Source organism: Betta splendens, chromosome 2 (assembly GCF_900634795.4).
Source record: "Betta splendens chromosome 2, fBetSpl5.4, whole genome shotgun sequence".
NCBI classification, from domain to species: Eukaryota; Metazoa; Chordata; class Actinopteri; order Anabantiformes; family Osphronemidae; genus Betta; species Betta splendens.
The window spans coordinates 10,935,498-10,952,997 of NC_040882.2; the positions used below are offsets into that span (position 1 = coordinate 10,935,498).

General features: G+C 40.8%; 19 non-coding genes and 2 pseudogenes across 19 annotated transcripts; 9 read left to right on the forward strand and 12 right to left on the reverse strand.

Moving 5' to 3' along the window:
• The first annotated feature begins 124 nt into the window (after window positions 1-124).
• On the forward strand, window positions 125-243 carry LOC114851494 (5S ribosomal RNA). The gene has a single exon (XR_003785121.1). It is a non-coding gene; the product is annotated as a 5S ribosomal RNA (ribosomal RNA).
• A 537-nt stretch (window positions 244-780) lies between these two features.
• Window positions 781-900, forward strand: LOC114851491 (5S ribosomal RNA). The gene has a single exon (XR_003785118.1). It is a non-coding gene; the product is annotated as a 5S ribosomal RNA (ribosomal RNA).
• A 528-nt stretch (window positions 901-1,428) lies between these two features.
• On the forward strand, window positions 1,429-1,547 carry LOC114851449 (5S ribosomal RNA). The gene has a single exon (XR_003785077.1). It is a non-coding gene; the product is annotated as a 5S ribosomal RNA (ribosomal RNA).
• A 540-nt stretch (window positions 1,548-2,087) lies between these two features.
• On the forward strand, window positions 2,088-2,206 carry LOC114851450 (5S ribosomal RNA). Its single transcript, XR_003785078.1, has one exon. It is a non-coding gene; the product is annotated as a 5S ribosomal RNA (ribosomal RNA).
• A 528-nt stretch (window positions 2,207-2,734) lies between these two features.
• LOC114851468 (5S ribosomal RNA) lies at window positions 2,735-2,853 on the forward strand. Its single transcript, XR_003785096.1, has one exon. It is a non-coding gene; the product is annotated as a 5S ribosomal RNA (ribosomal RNA).
• Window positions 2,854-3,390: 537 nt separating this feature from the next.
• LOC114851435 (5S ribosomal RNA) lies at window positions 3,391-3,509 on the forward strand. Its single transcript, XR_003785064.1, has one exon. It is a non-coding gene; the product is annotated as a 5S ribosomal RNA (ribosomal RNA).
• Window positions 3,510-4,036: 527 nt separating this feature from the next.
• Window positions 4,037-4,155, forward strand: LOC114851461 (5S ribosomal RNA). Its single transcript, XR_003785089.1, has one exon. It is a non-coding gene; the product is annotated as a 5S ribosomal RNA (ribosomal RNA).
• A 1,134-nt stretch (window positions 4,156-5,289) lies between these two features.
• LOC114851454 (5S ribosomal RNA) lies at window positions 5,290-5,408 on the forward strand. The gene has a single exon (XR_003785082.1). It is a non-coding gene; the product is annotated as a 5S ribosomal RNA (ribosomal RNA).
• Window positions 5,409-5,940: 532 nt separating this feature from the next.
• On the forward strand, window positions 5,941-6,059 carry LOC114851506 (5S ribosomal RNA). The gene has a single exon (XR_003785132.1). It is a non-coding gene; the product is annotated as a 5S ribosomal RNA (ribosomal RNA).
• Window positions 6,060-6,912: 853 nt separating this feature from the next.
• Window positions 6,913-7,031, reverse strand: LOC114851467 (5S ribosomal RNA). The gene has a single exon (XR_003785095.1). It is a non-coding gene; the product is annotated as a 5S ribosomal RNA (ribosomal RNA).
• Window positions 7,032-7,560: 529 nt separating this feature from the next.
• LOC114851517 (5S ribosomal RNA) lies at window positions 7,561-7,694 on the reverse strand (annotated as a pseudogene).
• Window positions 7,695-8,231: 537 nt separating this feature from the next.
• On the reverse strand, window positions 8,232-8,350 carry LOC114851488 (5S ribosomal RNA). Its single transcript, XR_003785115.1, has one exon. It is a non-coding gene; the product is annotated as a 5S ribosomal RNA (ribosomal RNA).
• Window positions 8,351-8,878: 528 nt separating this feature from the next.
• On the reverse strand, window positions 8,879-9,012 carry LOC114851515 (5S ribosomal RNA; annotated as a pseudogene).
• A 533-nt stretch (window positions 9,013-9,545) lies between these two features.
• On the reverse strand, window positions 9,546-9,664 carry LOC114851473 (5S ribosomal RNA). The gene has a single exon (XR_003785101.1). It is a non-coding gene; the product is annotated as a 5S ribosomal RNA (ribosomal RNA).
• A 532-nt stretch (window positions 9,665-10,196) lies between these two features.
• Window positions 10,197-10,315, reverse strand: LOC114851475 (5S ribosomal RNA). Its single transcript, XR_003785103.1, has one exon. It is a non-coding gene; the product is annotated as a 5S ribosomal RNA (ribosomal RNA).
• Window positions 10,316-10,844: 529 nt separating this feature from the next.
• LOC114851492 (5S ribosomal RNA) lies at window positions 10,845-10,963 on the reverse strand. The gene has a single exon (XR_003785119.1). It is a non-coding gene; the product is annotated as a 5S ribosomal RNA (ribosomal RNA).
• Window positions 10,964-14,292: 3,329 nt separating this feature from the next.
• LOC114851456 (5S ribosomal RNA) lies at window positions 14,293-14,411 on the reverse strand. Its single transcript, XR_003785084.1, has one exon. It is a non-coding gene; the product is annotated as a 5S ribosomal RNA (ribosomal RNA).
• Window positions 14,412-14,947: 536 nt separating this feature from the next.
• LOC114851510 (5S ribosomal RNA) lies at window positions 14,948-15,066 on the reverse strand. The gene has a single exon (XR_003785136.1). It is a non-coding gene; the product is annotated as a 5S ribosomal RNA (ribosomal RNA).
• Window positions 15,067-15,594: 528 nt separating this feature from the next.
• On the reverse strand, window positions 15,595-15,713 carry LOC114851455 (5S ribosomal RNA). Its single transcript, XR_003785083.1, has one exon. It is a non-coding gene; the product is annotated as a 5S ribosomal RNA (ribosomal RNA).
• A 537-nt stretch (window positions 15,714-16,250) lies between these two features.
• Window positions 16,251-16,369, reverse strand: LOC114851436 (5S ribosomal RNA). Its single transcript, XR_003785065.1, has one exon. It is a non-coding gene; the product is annotated as a 5S ribosomal RNA (ribosomal RNA).
• Window positions 16,370-16,906: 537 nt separating this feature from the next.
• Window positions 16,907-17,025, reverse strand: LOC114851489 (5S ribosomal RNA). Its single transcript, XR_003785116.1, has one exon. It is a non-coding gene; the product is annotated as a 5S ribosomal RNA (ribosomal RNA).
• Between the last annotated feature and the right edge of the window lie 475 nt (window positions 17,026-17,500).

The following is a 17,500-nucleotide window of genomic DNA, read 5'->3' on the forward strand; positions in this document are numbered from 1 at the left end:
AAATGGCTACCTTCTGTGTACGTCCCAAAATGCTCTAAGTCCTTTATAAACGCCACATTCAGGCAAATAGATGCAACAGCGAGGCTTGCCAAGCTTAAAAGAGCTCCTGTCATGCTTTGCTCTCGCTTACGGCCATACCACCCTGAGCACGCCCGATCTCGTCTGATCTCGGAAGCTAAGCAGACTCGGGCCTGGTTAGTACCTGGATGGGAGACCGCCTGGGAATACCAGGTGCTGTAAGCTTTTACATTTCTCCTCAACACTAGCAGAGCGGGCTGTTTGTTCAGGTCCACATTATACTGCACCGTGTTATGGGAAAAGTGTTTTCTTTCTGATTCTATGCAGTTATTATATGATTTATTATGTATCTTCTGCAATTAATATCTTACTGTATGTTTTTCATTACTTGTATTTTATGTATTTGACATTTCACCTAGATTGTTCAATTATTTGTTAACCTTATAATTGCATCGTTCTAAGACAGACGCTATTGCTTGCAAGAATTTTCTGTTTTCAGTCACAGTGCTGCTTTTGCTTTGTTCACAGTTCATGCCTATGGTCGGTGACACAATACAAGTAATGATTTTGGCTTCTATCTATTTATTTGTTTAAAGGGAGAGCGAAATACAAAAAAGGGGATATTGTGTTTAAGGCCAAAATGGCCACCTTCTGTGTACGTCCCAAAATGCTCTAAGTCCTTTATAAACGCCACATTCAGACAAATAGATGCAACAGCGAGGCTTGCAAAGCTTAAAAGAGCTCCTGTCATGCTTTGCTCACGCTTACGGCCATACCACCCTGAGCACACCCGATCTCGTCTGATCTCGGAAGCTAATCAGGGTCGGGCCCTGGTTAGTACTTGGATGGGAGACCGCCTGGGAATACCAGGTGCTGTAAGCTTTTTTCTCCTTAAACCTAGCAGAGCGGGCTGTTTGCTGAGGTCCACAATATACTGCACCGTGTTATGGGAAAAGTGTTTTCTATCTTATTGCATGCAGTTATTATATGATTTATTATGTATCTTCTGCAATTAATATATTATGTTTTTCATTACTTGTATTTTATGTATTTGACATTTCACCTAGATTGTTCAATTATTTGTTAACTCTATAATTGCATCGTTTTAAGACAGACGCTATTGCTTGCAAGAATTTTCTGTTTTCAGTCACAGTGCTGCTTTTGCTTTGTTCACAGTTCATGCCTATGGTCGGTGACACAATACAAGTAATGATTTTGGCTTCTATCTATTTATTTGTTTAAAGGGAGAGCGAAATACAAAAAAGGGGATATTGTGTTTAAGGCCAAAATGGCCACCTTCTGTGTACGTCCCAAAATGCTCTAAGTCCTTTATAAACGCCACATTCAGGCAAATAGATGCAACAGCGAGGCTTGCCAAGCTTAAAAGAGCTCCTGTCATGCTTTGCTCTCGCTTACGGCCATACCACCCTGAGAACGCCTGATCTCGTCTGATCTCGGAAGCTAAGCAGGGTCGGGCCTGGTTAGTACTTGGATGGGAGACCGCCTGGGAATACCAGGTGCTGTAAGCTTTTACATTTCTCCTCAACACTAGCAGAGCGGGCTGTTTGTTCAGGTCCACATTATACTGCACCGTGTTTTGGGAAAAGTGTTTTCTTTCTGATTCTATGCAGTTATTATATGATTTATTATGTATCTTCTGCAATTAATATCTTACTGTAAGTTTTTCATTACTTGTATTTTATGTATTTGACATTTCACCTAGATTGTTCAATTATTTGTTAACTCTATAATTGCATCGTTCTTAGACGGACGCTATTACCTGCAAGAATTTTCTGTTTTCAGTCACAGTGCTGCTTTTGCTTTGTTCACAGTTCATGCCTATGGTCGGTGACACATTACAAGTAATGATTTTGGCTTCTCTCTATTTGTTTTGTTTAAAGGTAGAGAGCGAAATACAAAAAAGGGGATATTGTGTTTAAGGCCAAAATGGCCACCTTCTGTGTACGTCCCAAAATGCTCTAAGTCCTTTATAAACGCCACATTCAGGCAAATGGATGCAACGGTGAGGCTTGCCAAGATTAAAAGAGCTCCTGTCATGCTTTGCTCTCGCTTATGGCCATACCACCCTGAGCACGCCCGATCTCGTCTGATCTCGGAAGCTAAGCAGGGTCGGGCCTGGTTAGTACTTGGATGGGAGACCGCCTGGGAATACCAGGTGCTGTAAGCTTTTACATTTCTCCTCAACACTAGCAGAGCGGGCTGTTTGTTCAGGTCCACATTATACTGCACCGTGTTATGGGAAAAGTGTTTTCTTTCTGATTCTATGCAGTTATTATATGATTTTTTATGTATCTTCTGCAATAATATCTTACTGTATGTTTTTCATTACTTGTATTTTATGTATTTGACATTTCACCTAGATTGTTCAATTATTTGTTAACTCTATAATTGCATCGTTCTAAGACAGACGCTATTGCTTGCAAGAATTTTCTGTTTTCAGTCACAGTGCTGCTTTTGCTTTGTTCACAGTTCATGCCTATGGTCGGTGACACAATACAAGTAATGATTTTGGCTTCTATCTATTTATTTGTTTAAAGGGAGAGCGAAATACAAAAAAGGGGATATTGTGTTTAAGGCCAAAATGGCCACCTTCTGGTCCCAATGCTCTAAGTCCTTATAAACGCCACATTCAGGCAAATAGATGCAACAGCGAGGCTTGCCAAGCTTAAAAGAGCTCCTGTCATGCTTTGCTCTCGCTTACGGCCATACCACCCTCAGCACGCCCGATCTCGTCTGATCTCGGAAGCTAAGCAGGGTCGGGCCTGGTTAGTACTTGGATGGGAGACCGCCTGGGAATACCAGGTGCTGTAAGCTTTTACATTTCTCCTCAACACTAGCAGAGCGGGCTGTTTGTTCAGGTCCACATTATACTGCACCGTGTTATGGGAAAAGTGTTTTCTTTCTGACTCTATGCAGTTATTATATGATTTATTATGTATCTTCTGCAATTAATATCTTACTGTATGTTTTTCATTACTTGTATTTTATGTATTTGACATTTTACCTAGATTGTTCAATTATTTTTTAACTCTATAATTGCATCGTTCTTAGACGGACGCTATTACCTGCAAGAATTTTCTGTTTTCAGTCACAGTGCTGCTTTTGCTTTGTTCACAGTTCATGCCTATGGTCGGTGACACAATACAAGTAATGATTTTGGCTTCTATCTATTTATTTGTTTAAAGGGAGAGCGAAATATAAAAAAGGGGATATTGTGTTTAAGGCCAAAATGGCAACTTTCTGTGTACGTCCCAAAATGCTCTAAGATCTTTATAAACGCCACATTCAGGCAAATAGATGCAACAGCGAGGCTTGCCAAGCTTAAAAGAGCTCCTGTCATGCTTTGCTCTCGCTTACGGCCATACCACCCTGAGCACGCCCGATCTCGTCTGATCTCGGAAGCTAAGCAGGGTCGGGCCTGGTTAGTACTTGGATGGGAGACCGCCTGGGAATACCAGGTGCTGTAAGCTTTTTTCTCCTTAAACCTAGCAGAGCGGGCTGTTTGCTGAGGTCCACAATATACTGCACCATGTTATGGGAAAAGTGTTTTCTATCTTATTGCATGCAGTTATTATATGATTTATGACGTATCTTCTGCAATTAATATCTTATGTTTCTCATTACTTGTATTTTATGTATTTGACATTTACCTAGATTGTTCAATTATTTGTTAACCTTTTAATTGCATCGTTCTAAGACTGACGCTATTGCTTGCAAGAATTTTCTGTTTTCAGTCACAGTGCTGCTTTTGCTTTGGTCACAGTTCATGCCTATGGTCGGTGACACAATACAAGTAATGATTTTGGCTTCTATCTATTTATTTGTTTAAAGGGAGAGCAAAATACAAAAAAGGGGATATTGTGTTTAAGGCCAAAATGGCAACTTTCTGTGTACGTCCCAAAATGCTCTAAGTCCTTTATAAACGCCACATTCAGGCAAATAGATGCAACAGCGAGGCTTGCCAAGCTTAAAAGAGCTCCTGTCATGCTTTGCTCTCGCTTACGGCCATACCACCCTGAGCACGCCCGATCTCGTCTGATTTCGGAAGCTAAGCAGGGTCGGGCCTGGTTAGTACTTGGATGGGAGACCACCTGGGAATACCAGGTGCTGTAAGCTTTTTTCTCCTTAAACCTAGCAGAGCGGGCTGTTTGCTGAGGTCCACAATATACTGCACCGTGTTATAGGAAAAGTGTTTTCTATCTTATTGCATGCAGTTATTATATGATTTATGACGTATCTTCTGCAATTAATATCTTATGTTTTTCATTACTTGTATTTTATGTATTTGACATTTCACCTAGATTGTTCAATTATTTGTTAACTCTATAATTGCATCGTTTTAAGACAGACGCTATTGCTTGCAAGAATTTTCTGTTTTCAGTCACAGTGCTGCTTTTGCTTTGTTCACAGTTCATGCCTATGGTCGGTGACACAATACAAGTAATGATTTTGGCTTCTATCTATTTATTTGTTTAAAGGGAGAGCGAAATACAAAAAAGGGGATATTGTGTTTAAGGCCAAAATGGCCACCTTCTGTGTACGTCCCAAAATGCTCTAAGTCCTTTATAAACGCCACATTCAGGCAAATAGATGCAACAGCGAGGCTTGCCAAGCTTAAAAGAGCTCCTGTCATGCTTTGCTCTCGCTTACGGCCATACCAGCCTCAGCACGCCCAATCTCGAGACCGCCTGGGAATACCAGGTGCTGTAAGCTTTTACATTTCTCCTCAACACTAGCAGAGCGGGCTGTTTGTTCAGGTCCACATTATACTGCACCGTGTTATGGGAAAAGTGTTTTCTTTCTGATTCTATGCAGTTATTATATGATTATTTATGTATCTTCTGCAATTAATATCTTACTGTATGTTTTTCATTACTTGTATTTTATGTATTTGACCTTTCACCTAGATTGTTCAATTATTTGTTAACTCCATAATTGCATCGTTCTAAGACAAACGCTATTGCTTGCAAGAATTTTCTGTTTTCAGTCACAGTGCTGCTTTTGCTTTGTTCACAGTTCATGCCTATGGTCGGTGACACAATACAAGTAATGATTTTGGCTTCTATCTATTTATTTGTTTAAAGGGAGAGCGAAATACAAAAAAGGGGATATTGTGTTTAAGGCCAAAATGGCCACCTTCTGTGTACGTCCCAAAATGCTCTAAGTCCTTTATAAACGCCACATTCAGGCAAATAGATGCAACAGCGAGGCTTGCCAAGCTTAAAAGAGCTTCTGTCATGCTTTGCTCTCGCTAACGGCCATACCACCCTGAGCACGCCCGATCTCGTCTGATCTCGGAAGCTAAGCAGGGTCGGGCCTGGTTAGTACTTGGATGGGAGACCGCCTGGGAATACCAGGTGCTGTAAGCTTTTACATTTCTCCTCAACACTAGCAGAGCGGGCTGTTTGTTCAGGTCCACATTATACTGCACCGTGTTATGGGAAAAGTGTTTTCTTTCTGATTCTATGCAGTTATTATATGATTTATTATGTATCTTCTGCAATTAATATCTTATGTTTCTCATTACTTGTATTTTATGTATTTGACATTTTACCTAGATTGTTCAATTATTTGTTAACTCTATAATTGCATCGTTCTTGGACGGACGCTATTACCTGCAAGAATTTTCTGTTTTCAGTCACAGTGCTGCTTTTGCTTTGTTCACAGTTCATGCCTATGGTCGGTGACACAATACAAGCAATGATTTTGGCTTCTATCTATTTATTTGTTTAAAGGGAGAGCGAAATACAAAAAAGGGGATATTGTGTTTAAGGCCAAAATGGCCACCTTCTGTGTACATCCCAAAATGCTCTAAGTCCTTTATAAACGCCACATTCAGGCAAATGGATGCAACGGCGAGGCTTGCCAAGATTAAAAGAGCTCCTGTCATGCTTGGCTCTCGCTTACGGCCATACCACCCTGAGCACGCCCGATCTAGTCTGATCTCGGAAGGTAAGCAGGGTCGAGCCTGGTTAGTACTTGGATGGGAGACCGCCTGGGAATACCAGGTGCTGTAAGCTTTTACATTTCTCCTCAACACTAGCAGAGCAGGCTGTTTGTTCAGGTCCACATTATACTGCACCGTGTTATGGGAAAAGTGTTTTCTTTCTGATTCTATGCAGTTATTATATGATTTATTATGTATCTTCTGCAATTAATATCTTATGTTTTTCATTACTTGTATTTTATGCATTTGACATTTCACCTAGATTGTTCAATTATTTGTTAACTCTATAATTGCATCAGACAGACAGACGCTATTGCTTGCAAGAATTTTCTGCTTAGCTTCCGAGATCAGACGAGATCGGGCGTGCTCAGGGTGGTATGGCCGTAAGCGAGAGCAAAGCATGACAGGAGCTCTTTTAAGCTTGGCTAGCCTCGCTGTTGCATCTATTTGCCTGAATGTGGCGTTTATAAAGGACTTAGAGCATTTTGGGACGTACACAGAAGGTGGCCATTTTGGCCTTAAACACAATATCCCCTTTTTTGTATTTCGCTCTCCCTTTAAACAAATAAATAGATAGAAGCCAAAATCATTACTTGTATTGTGTCACCGACCATAGGCATGAACTGTGAACAAAGCAAAAGCAGCACTGTGACTGAAAACAGAAAATTCTTGCAACCAATAGCGTTTGTCTTAGAACAATGCAATTATAAGGTTAACAAATAATTGAACAATCTAGGTGAAATGTCAAATACATAAAATACAAGTAATGAAAAACATACAGTAAGATATTAATTGCAGAAGATACATAATAAATCATATAATAACTGCATAGAATCAGAAAGAAAACACTTTTCCCATAACACGGTGCAGTATAATGTGGACCTGAACAAACAGCCCGCTCTGCTAGTGTTGAGGAGAAATGTAAAAGCTTACAGCACCTGGTATTCCCAGGCGGTCTCCCATTCAAGTACTAACCAGGCCCGACCCTGCTTACCTTCCGAGATCAGACGAGATCGGGCGTGCTCAGGGTGGTATGGCCGTAAGCGAGAGCAAAGCATGACAGGAGCTCTTTTAATCTTGGTAAGCCTCGCTGCTGCATCTATTTGCCTGAATGTGGCGTTTATAAAGGACTTAGAGCATTTTGGGACGTACACAGAAGGTGGCCATTTTGGCCTAAAACACAATATCCCCTTTTTTGTATTTCGCTCTCCCTTTAAACAAAACAAATAGAGAGGAGCCAAAATCATTACTTGTAATGTGTCACCGACCATAGGCATGAACTGTGAACAAAGCAAAAGCAGCACTGTGACTGAAAACAGAAAATTCTTGCAAGCAATAGCGTCTGTCTTAGAACGATGCAATTATAGAGTTAACAAATAATTGAACAATCTAGGTGAAATGTCAAATACATAAAATACAAGTAATGAAAAACATAAGATATTAATTGCAGAAGATACGTCATAAATCATATAATAACTGCATGCAATAAGATAGAAAACGCTTTTCCCATAACACGGTGCAGTATATTGTGGACCTCAGCAAACAGCCCGCTCTGCTAGGTTTAAGGAGAAAAAAGCTTACAGCACCTGGTATTCCCAGGCGGTCTCCCATCCAGGCCCGACCCTGCTCAGTACTAACCAGGCCCGACCCTGCTTAGCTTCCGAGATCAGACGAGATCGGGCGTGCTCAGGGTGGTATGGCCGTAAGCGAGAGCAAAGCATGACAGGAGCTCTTTTAAGCTTGGCAAGCCTCGCTGTTGCATCTATTTGCCTGAATGTGGCGTTTATAAAGGACTTAGAGCATTTTGGGACGTACACAGAAGGTGGCCATTTTGGCCTTAAACACAATATCCCCTTTTTTGTATTTCGCTCTCCCTTTAAACAAATAAATAGATAGAAGCCAAAATCATTACTTGTATTGTGTCACCGACCATAGGCATGAACTGTGAACAAAGCAAAAGCAGCACTGTGACTGAAAACAGAAAATTCTTGCAGGTAATAGCGTCCGTCTAAGAACGATGCAATTATAGAGTTAACAAATAATTGAACAATCTAGGTGAAATGTCAAATACATAAAATACAAGTAATGAAAAACATACAGTAAGATATTAATTGCAGAAGATACATAATAAATCATACAATAACTGCATAGAATCAGAAAGAAAACACTTTTCCCATAACACGGTGCAGTATAATGTGGACCTGAACAAACAGCCCGCTCTGCTAGTGTTGAGGAGAAAAGTAAAAGCTTACAGCACCTGGTATTCCCAGGCGGTCTCCCATCCAAGTACTAACCAGGCCCGACCCTGCTTAGCTTCCGAGATCAGACGAGGTCAGGCGTGCTCAGGGTGGTATGGCCGTAAGCGAGAGCAAAGCATGACAGGAGCTCTTTTAAGCTTGGCAAGCCTCGCTGTTGCATCTATTTGCCTGAATGTGGCGTTTATAAAGGACTTAGAGCATTTTGGGACGTACACAGAAGGTGGCCATTTTGGCCTTAAACACAATATCCCCTTTTTTGTATTTCGCTCTCCCTTTAAACAAATAAATAGATAGAAGCCAAAATCATTACTTGTATTGTGTCACCGACCATAGGCATGAACTGTGAACAAAGCAAAAGCAGCACTGTGACTGAAAACAGAAAATTCTTGCAAGCAATAGCGTCTGTCTTAGAACGATGCAATTATAGAGTTAACAAATAATTGAACAATCTAGGTGAAATGTCAAATACATAAAATACAAGTAATGAATAACATAAGATATTAATTGCAGAAGATACGTTATAAATCATATAATAACTGCATGCGATAAGATAGAAAAGGCTTTTCCCATAACACGGTGCAGTATATTGTGGACCTCAGCAAACAGCCCGCTCTGCTAGGTTTAAGGAGAAAAAAGCTTACAGCACCTGGTATTCCCAGGCGGTCTCCCATCCAGGCCCGACCCTGCTTAGTACTAACCAGGCCCGACCCTGCTTAGCTTCCGAGATCAGACGAGATCGGGCGTGCTCAGGGTGGTATGGCCGTAAGCGAGAGCAAAGCATGACAGGAGCTCTTTTAATCTTGGTAAGCCTCGCTGTTGCATCTATTTGCCTGAATGTGGCGTTTATAAAGGACTTAGAGCATTTTGGGACGTACACAGAAGGTGGCCATTTTGGCCTTAAACACAATATCCCCTTTTTTGTATTTTGCTCTCCCTTTAAACAAAACAAATAAAGAGAAGCCAAAATCATTACTGGTAATGTGTCACCGACCATAGGCATGAATTGTGAACAAAGCAAAAGCAGCACTGTGACTGAAAACAGAAAATTCTTGCAGGTAATAGCGTCCGTCTAAGAACGATGCAATTATAGAGTTAACAAATAATTGAACAATCTAGGTGAAATGTCAAATACATAAAATACAAGTAATGAGAAACATAAGATATTAATTGCAGAAGATACATAATAAATCATATAATAACTGCATAGAGTCAGAAAGAAAACACTTTTCCCATAACACGGTGCAGTATAATGTGGACCTGAACAAACAGCCCGCTCTGCTAGTGTTGAGGAGAAATGTAAAAGCTTACAGCACCTGGTATTCCCAGGCGGTCTCCCATCCAAGTACTAACCAGGCCCGACCCTGCTTAGCTTCCGAGATCAGACGAGATCGTGCGTGCTCAGGGTGGTATGGCCGTAAGCGAGGGCAAAGCATGACAGGAGCTCTTTTAATCTTGGTAAGCCTCGCTGTTGCATCTATTTGCCTGAATGTGGCGTTTATAAAGGACTTAGAGCATTTTGGGACGTACACAGAAGGTGGCCATTTTGGCCTTAAACACAATATCCCCTTTTTTGTATTTCGCTCTCCCTTTAAACAAATAAATAGATAGAAGCCAAAATCATTACTTGTATTGTGTCACCGACCATAGGCATGAACTGTGAACAAAGCAAAAGCAGCACTGTGACTGAAAACAGAAAATTCTTGCAGGTAATAGCGTCCGTCTAAGAACGATGCAATTATAGAGTTAACAAATAATTGAACAATCTAGGTAAAATGTCAAATACATAAAATACAAGTAATGAGAAACATAAGATATTAATTGCAGAAAATACATAATAAATCATATAATAACTGCATAGAGTCAGAAAGAAAACACTTTTCCCATAACACAGTGCAGTATAATGTGGACCTGAACAAACAGCCCGCTCTGCTAGTGTTGAGGAGAAATGTAAAAGCTTACAGCACCTGGTATTCCCAGGCGGTCTCCCATCCAAGTACTAACCAGGCCCGACCCTGCTTAGCTTCCGAGATCAGACGAGATCGTGCGTGCTCAGGGTGGTATGGCCGTAAGCGAGAGCAAAGCATGACAGGAGCTCTTTTAATCTTGGTAAGCCTCGCTGTTGCATCTATTTGCCTGAATGTGGCGTTTATAAAGGACTTAGAGCATTTTGGGACGTACACAGAAGGTGGCCATTTTGGCCTTAAACACAATATCCCCTTTTTTGTATTTCGCTCTCCCTTTAAACAAAACAAATAGAGAGAAGCCAAAATCATTACTGGTAATGTGTCACCGACCATAGGCATGAACTGTGAACAAAGCAAAAGCAGCACTGTGACTGAAAACAGAAAATTCTTGCAAGCAATAGCGTCTGTCTTAGAACGATGCAATTATAGAGTTAACAAATAATTGAACAATCTAGGTGAAATGTCAAATACATAAAATACAAGTAATGAAAAACATAAGATATTAATTGCAGAAGATACGTCATAAATCATATAATAACTGCATGTAATAAGATAGAAAACACTTTTCCCATAACATGGTGCAGTATATTGTGGACCTCAGCAAACAGCCCGCTCTGCTAGGTTTAAGGAGAATAAAGCTTACAGCACCTGGTATTCCCAGGCGGTCTCCCATCCAAGTACTAACCAGGCCCGACCCTGCTTAGCTTCCGAGATCAGACAAGATCGGGCGTGCTCAGGGTGGTATGGTCGTAAGCGAGAGCAAAGCATGACAGGAGCTCTTTTAATCTTGGCAAGCCTCGCCGTTGCATCCATTTGCCTGAATGTGGCGTTTATAAAGGACTTAGAGCATTTTGGGACGTACACAGAAGGTGGCCATTTTGGCCTTAAACACAATATCCCCTTTTTTGTATTTCGCTCTCCCTTTAAACAAATAAATAGATAGAAGCCAAAATCATTACTTGTATTGTGTCACCGACCATAGGCATGAACTGTGAACAAAGCAAAAGCAGCACTGTGACTGAAAACAGAAAATTCTTGCAAGCAATAGCGTCTGTCTTAGAACGATGCAATTATAGAGTTAACAAATAATTGAACAATCTAGGTGAAATGTCAAATACATAAAATACAAGTAATGAAAAACATAAGATATTAATTGCAGAAGATACATACAGTGGCAGCGGTTCAAAGTGACTAGGGTTTTTACTGCAGTACCGCCGCGTCGCCACGGTGCAGCGAGTGCGTCGCTGACTAAAGATTTTTAATCCTGCAGCCGGCTGAAAAAAATCAGGACGCTAGTCTCGTTTTAACCACCAGGTGGCGCAGCGTTGATTAGAAGCCTCCAAAGCACTACAGCGTAACTGAGGTCCGACTGTTCATTTCTACCTGTAACACACATATATTACACCAGACCTATTTTACTATTAATTATCTGTTGTGTGCTCAAACATGGGGAGTGTGAAGGGCAACAACTTGTTGATGGCTTAGTTATTTTCTGTTCACTGCAAAGTTATAATTGTTCTGTGTGGTTTAAAACAGGCAGCGCCACAGCAGCAACACGTTCTTGTTTTCATTCTCCTCAGCTTTTTCGTGTCTTTAAATAGAAGGCGTCTCTTAAAAATATGTACACACCCACCGCTCTAACATCTGATACAACATATTGGCTTCACATAATTCCGTGATGCGTCGCGGTTTATTTAATATAATTTGAATGCGCATGGCCAAGTAAAGACGTAGAGCGCAGTCCATCTGCGACTACAGCCGCTTATTTAGGTTTAAACTTCCACAACTTGTTAATTAAGGTTTTCCAATTGTCGTAGATTTTACGTAAATAACCGTAATAATCATAGGAATTTGTTTTACAGCAGTTGTCGATAGTAATTTTGACAGGACGCAAGAAATCAGCAGATCTACAGCGACGCATTACAGCAACATGTTTGTTCTACATGTTTACTCTGCAAAAAAAAAACGTATGTATTTAATGTAGCTTTCTGATCTAAGTTATTTGTAGCACTTCGACATTCGTTTAAAATATGCAGTGCATTTTAAAATGAAAATACTATTATTATTATTTATTACCTTTATTGTAAACACAGTATTAATTGCACAATTTGGACTGGCGAAGATTTGCGCTTCTTTCATAATAATCATGGATAATCAAGGAAAAAACTGCAGTTCATAGATGTTATTGAGGGACGGTTTAATAAAGATTCAGTGTGTTTTTCAACTGAACTGTCAGCCAAGGTCGTGCATTATCAAATGAATGCGCCTGTCAGCGGGGAAGACATCAACTCTATTCAGTCGCTCTTCAGTCGCTGCTGCCGTCTCCTCCCCAGTTCACACACCTTTACTGGGTTTTCTAAATATACCAGTTCCTACTACAAGGTGTTCCTACGAAGTTAACCAGCTGTTTATTTGGTTATTACTCCTTTCACCTGTACCACATAAAGTCATTGCAGAGCTACAGCCATGTTCCTACAAAGTTAACCAGCTGTTTATTTCGTTATTTCCTCTTTCATGTCCGTCTGGTGAATGAAAGTGGGCGTGGCCATCCACATAACAGAGCAGGGACACTGGGGGATGGGAAACACGCATCAACACGCAGGACAAAGATCTGCGTTTCTCTGCTGCTACAGCCTCGCTGCATTGGGTTGTTAGTCTCCCTTTCACCTGTACCACATGAAATGTGTTCCTACGAAGTTGATCAGCCGCTTTCAGAATCAGAATCGTTTATTCCCCAGGTTTGAACAGGGCAAACATTATTTTTATTGACAAAAAAAATTAAAACGTTTACATGTGATTTGTAAATGCTGCACTGAGCTCCTTTGCTTTGACGAGTATTGTGTCTACATGAAAGCGGGCAGAACAACGTCCGAACCAATGAACACGTTTCCAGATTGACCGGTGATGCCGCACTGGTTGCTCTCAGTCACAGCAGCTGTTTGAAGCAGGGAAAAGCGAGTTAGCTGTCCTTGTCGATGCCTTGACAATGTTTTATCATCGGTTAGATCTCTGAGCCCTGACTTTTATGTCTTCTTTGGATTAAAAAACAAATGTTGAATGTTCTCAAATAATATAATATTGCCGCCCTCCGCGGCTCCCAGTGTTTGTTTTTTTCATGTAAAACGTGGGTGTTACCGGTGGCAGACCTCTGGTCTAGATCATCCTTATTCACTTTTTTAAATTGTAGTAGTGTAACCTTAGTTAGTATTCCTTTTTATTTTTTTATTTTATGTTTGGGAAACGTGACATTTCAGCTACTGTGATTTTATTTGTCATCAACATTAGTTCCTACCTGTCCTTGTTGACGGGGGACAGGAAAAAGGTGACGAGCGTTGGATAAGAGCGGCGTGAAGAAAAAGTGTACATGTGCCGTACTGTCTTGCCGTGTGGTGCATTACAGAAGAATACCACGTAAAGAAAATTGCCCGTACCAACAGCGAGAAGTCAGGGTTACAGTAGCTTGTCTGCCACAAATCGAACGCTGCACGCGGGAGGGCGCACCGTTCAGCTTTTTATTTTCGGTTTTAAACTGCCAAAATTTGCCATAATTTACTTACGTTCATAACTTCATACTATAACGCGACCAGCGGTTCATGGTTTTGGCGATCCATGCACTAAGTAATACAACGTTGTCATCTCGTGATCACATGATGATGATGAGACGCTGTTTTTCCAATAATTAAAATTAAAAAAATGCTTCCACTCAGACTCGAACCCCGGACAAAAAGTTTTATTGCCATGCATGTTAACCACTAAGCCACCAAAGACCTGATCATTGGTTCTTCTACAAGAGCCTATATGACGTAAGCAACTACGGTGTGTTTAGGACCAAAAGTGGGAGTCAATCGCCACCTACAGGCCAAACAAACGTAACACACTCTTCCCGCAGTACAAACCCGGCACTGACACGGCAGTTTTGAATCCCAAACACGGTGGGGGTAGACACTTCTACCGGCTGCCTCTGTAATAAATCATATAATAACTGCATAGAATCAGAAAGAAAACACTTTTCCCATAACACGGTGCAGTATAATGTGGACCTGAACAAACAGCCCGCTCTGCTAGTGTTGAGGAGAAATGTAAAAGCTTACAGCACCTGGTATTCCCAGGCGGTCTCCCATCCAAGTACTAACCAGGCCCGACCCTGCTTAGCTTCCGAGATCAGACGAAATCGGGCGTGCTCAGGGTGGTATGGCCGTAAGCGAGAGCCAAGCATGACAGGAGCTCTTTTAATCTTGACAAGCCTCGCCGTTGCATCCATTTGCCTGAATGTGGCGTTTATAAAGGACTTAGAGCATTTTGGGACGTACACAGAAGGTGGCCATTTTGGCCTTAAACACAATATCCCCTTTTTTGTATTTCGCTCTCCCTTTAAACAAATAAATAGATAGAAGCCAAAATCATTACTTGTATTGTGTCACCGAACATAGGCATGAACTGTGAACAAAGCAAAAGCAACAATGTGACTGAAAACAGAAAATTCTTGCAAGCAATAGCGTCTGTCTTAGAATGATGCAATTATAGAGTTAACAAATAATTGAACAATCTAGGTGAAATGTCAAATACATAAAATACAAGTAATGAAAAACATACAGTAAGATATTAATTGCAGAAGATACATAATAATCATATAATAACTGCATAGAATCAGAAAGAAAACACTTTTCCCATAACATGGTGCAGTATAATGTGGACCTGAACAAACAGCCCGCTCTGCTAGTGTTGAGGAGAAATGTAAAAGCTTACAGCACCTGGTATTCCCAGGCGGTCTCCCATCCAAATACTAACCAGGCCTGACCCTGCTTAGCTTCCGAGATCAGACGAGATCGTGCGTGCTCAGGATGGTATGGCCGTAAGCGAGAGCAAAGCATGACAGGAGCTCTTTTAAGCTTGGCAAGCCTCGCTGTTGCATCTATTTGCCTGAATGTGGCGTTTATAAAGGACTTAGAGCATTTTGGGACGTACACAGAAGGTGGCCATTTTGGCCTTAAACACAATATCCCCTTTTTTGTATTTCGCTCTCCCTTTAAACAAATAAATAGATAGAAGCCAAAATCATTACTTGTATTGTGTCACCGACCATAGGCATGAACTGTGAACAAAGCAAAAGCAGCACTGTGACTGAAAACAGAAAATTCTTGCAAGCAATAGCGTCTGTCTTAAAACGATGCAATTATAGAGTTAACAAATAATTGAACAATCTAGGTGAAATGTCAAATACATAAAATACAAGTAATGAAAAACATAAGATATTAATTGCAGAAGATACATAATAAATCATATAATAACTGCATGCAATAAGAAAGAAAACACTTTTCCCATAACACGGTGCAGTATATTGTGGACCTCAGCAAACAGCCCGCTCTGCTAGGTTTAAGGAGAAAAAAGCTTACAGCACCTGGTATTCCCAGGCGGTCTCCCATCCAAGTACTAACCAGGCCCGACCCTGCTTAGCTTCCGAGATCAGACGAGATCAGGCGTGCTCAGGGTGGTATGGCCGTAAGCGAGAGCCAAGCATGACAGGAGCTCTTTTAAGCTTGGCAAGCCTCGCTGTTGCATCTATTTGCCTGAATGTGGCGTTTATAAAGGACTTAGAGCATTTTGGGACGTACACAGAAGGTGGCCATTTTGGCCTTAAACACAATATCCCCTTTTTTGTATTTCGCTCTCCCTTTAAACAAATAAATAGATAGAAGCCAAAATCATTACTTGTATTGTGTCACCGACCATAGGCATGAACTGTGAACAAAGCAAAAGCAGCACTGTGACTGAAAGCAGAAAATTCTTGCAAGCAATAGCGTCTGTCTTAGAACGATGCAATTATAGAGTTAACAAATAATTGAACAATCTAGGTGAAATGTCAAATACATAAAATACAAGTAATGAAAAACATACAGTAAGATATTAATTGCAGAAGATACATAATAAATCATATAATAACTGCATAGAATCAGAAAGAAAACACTTTTCCCATAACACGGTGCAGTATAATGTGGACTTGAACAAACAGCGCCCCCTGCTTGTGTTGAGGAGAAATGTAAAAGCTTACAGCACCTGGTATTCCCAGGCGGTCTCCCATCCAAGTACTAACCAGGCCCGACCCTGCTTAGCTTCCGAGATCAGACGAGATCGGGCGTGCTCAGGGTGGTATGGCCGTAAGCGAGAGCAAAGCATGACAGGAGCTCTTTTAAGCTTGGCAAGCCTCGCTGTTGCATCTATTTGCCTGAATGTGGCGTTTATAAAGGACTTAGAGCATTTTGGGACGTACACAGAAGGTGGCCATTTTGGCCTTAAACACAATATCCCCTTTTTTGTATTACGCTCTCCCTTTAAACAAATAAAAAGATAGAAGCCAAAATCATTACTTGTATTGTGTCACCGACCATAGGCATGAACTGTGAACAAAGCAAAAGCAGCACTGTGACTGAAAACAGAAAATTCTTGCAAGCAATAGCGTCTGTCTTAAAACGATGCAATTATAGAGTTAACAAATAATTGAACAATCTAGGTGAAATGTCAAATACATAAAATACAAGTAATGAAAAACATACAGTAAGATAATAATTGCAGAAGATACGTCATAAATCATATAATAACTGCATGCAATAAGATAGAAAACACTTTTCCCATAACACGGTGCAGTATAATGTGGACCTGAACAAACAGCGCCCCCTGCTAGTGTTGAGGAGAAATGTAAAAGCTTACAGCACCTGGTATTCCCAGGCGGTCTCCCATCCAAGTACTAACCAGGCCCGACCCTGCTTAGCTTCCGAGATCAGACAAGATCGGGCGTGCTCAGGGTGGCATGGCCGTAAGCGAGAGCAAAGCATGACAGGAGCTCTTTTAAGCTTGGCAAGCCTCGCTGTTGCATCTATTTGCCTGAATGTGGCGTTTATAAAGGACTTAGAGCATTTTGGGACGTACACAGAAGGTGGCCATTTTGGCCTTAAACACAATATCCCCTTTTTTGTATTTCGCTCTCCCTTTAAACAAAACAAATAGAGAGAAGCCAAAATCATTACTTGTAATGTGTCACCGACCATAGGCATGAACTGTGAACAAAGCAAAAGCAGCACTGTGACTGAAAACAGAAAATTCTTGCAGGTAATAGCGTCCGTCTAAGAACGATGCAATTATAGAGTTAACAAATAATTGAACAATCTAGGTGAAATGTCAAATACATAAAATACAAGTAATGAGAAACATAAGATATTAATTGCAGAAGATACATAATAAATCATATAATAACTGCATAGAATCAGATAGAAAACACTTTTCCCATAACACGGTGC